This window comes from Rhinoraja longicauda, chromosome 35, assembly GCF_053455715.1.
Source record: "Rhinoraja longicauda isolate Sanriku21f chromosome 35, sRhiLon1.1, whole genome shotgun sequence".
In the NCBI taxonomy this organism is placed as follows: Eukaryota; Metazoa; Chordata; class Chondrichthyes; order Rajiformes; family Arhynchobatidae; genus Rhinoraja; species Rhinoraja longicauda.
Window position 1 is genome coordinate 21,196,166 of NC_135987.1, and position 1,266 is coordinate 21,197,431.

Below are 1,266 nucleotides of genomic sequence, written 5' to 3' on the forward strand. Positions count from 1 at the left end.
GATTTCTTCTTTTTGTGTGGAGCTGGTTTAGGATCCACACCCCCCCCCTCTCCCCCCCTCCCCTCTCCCCCCCCCCCCTTTATCCTTCCCCCTCTCCCCCTTTCCCCCTCTCTCTCTCTCTCCCTCCCCCTCTTTCTCCCTCTCCCCCTTTCTCTCTCTCTCCCCTCCCTTCCCTTCCTGTCCCCTCTTTCTCTCTCTCTCTCTCTCTCTCTCTCTTCCCCCTTCCCCCTCTCTCCCCCCCCCCACTCCCCCTATCCTTCCCTCTCTCTCTATCTCCCTCCCCCTCTTTCTCCCTCTCCCCCTTTCTCTCTCTCTCTCCCCTCCCTTCCCTTCCTGTCTCTCTCTCTCTCTCTCTCTCTCTCTCTCTCTCTCTCTCTCTCTCTCTTCCCCCTTCCCCTCTCCCCCCCTCTCTCTCCCCCCTTCTTTGCCCCCCCCCCCCCCTTCTTTCCCCCCCCTCTCCTCTCTTCCCCCCTCCTCCCTCTCTGGGTGCAGTCAGGTCCCGGGCCGGGACTTGTAGCCGCAGCGCTGTGTGTGGAGCGCCCCTCTGTCTGTGTGTGTGTGGGTGTGTGGGTGGGTGTGTGTGGGTGTGTGTGTGGGTGTGTGTGTGGGTGTGGGTGGGTGTGTGTGTGGGTGTGTGTCTCTGTGTGTGTCTCACCCTGTCTGCAGGCTGCATGTCTCCCTCTCTGTCTCTCTGGGTGAGGACGACCTCCAACCCGGGTGTTTCCCAGACGTAAAAGGAAATGAGAGCGCCGACGTGCTGCACGCTAGTTATTTTGCAGAGATCTCCAGTGTGGGAGGGAGGGAGACACACTCACTCACACACACACTCACTCACACACTCACACACACACACTCACTCACACACTCACTCACTCACACTCACTCACACACTGCAGGGGAGAGAAAAAGACATTTTTGGCCTTCCATCACAGTGAGAAGGGACTGGAGGAGACTCACTGTGATGGATGTTTCTTTTTGTTTGGTGTTAGTTGTGATTGTATGTGTTATTGCATTTTTATTGATTCATCTTATTGGTCTTATTGTTTAACTGCGGGTAATGTTTCATTTTACTACACATTTATGTGTATGTAACAAATAAACGACTATTGACTATTGACTCACTCACTCACACACTCACTCACACTCACTCACACACACACGCACTCACACACACACTCACACACACTCACTCACACACACATACACACACACATGCACACACATTCACACACAATCACACACACAATCACACACACATACACACAT

At 54.0% G+C, this 1,266-nt stretch overlaps 1 protein-coding gene across 1 annotated transcript in view; it reads right to left on the bottom strand.

Moving 5' to 3' along the window:
• The window catches only part of zswim8 (zinc finger, SWIM-type containing 8), a 95,066-nt gene extending 94,337 nt beyond the window's left edge, over positions 1 to 729 (bottom strand). Inside the window, exon 1 of the mRNA XM_078428356.1 lies at positions 656 to 729. The gene's annotated coding sequence lies outside the window, so the exon portion shown is untranslated. The remainder of the gene's footprint in view (positions 1 to 655) is intronic.
• Between the last annotated feature and the right edge of the window lie 537 nt (positions 730 to 1,266).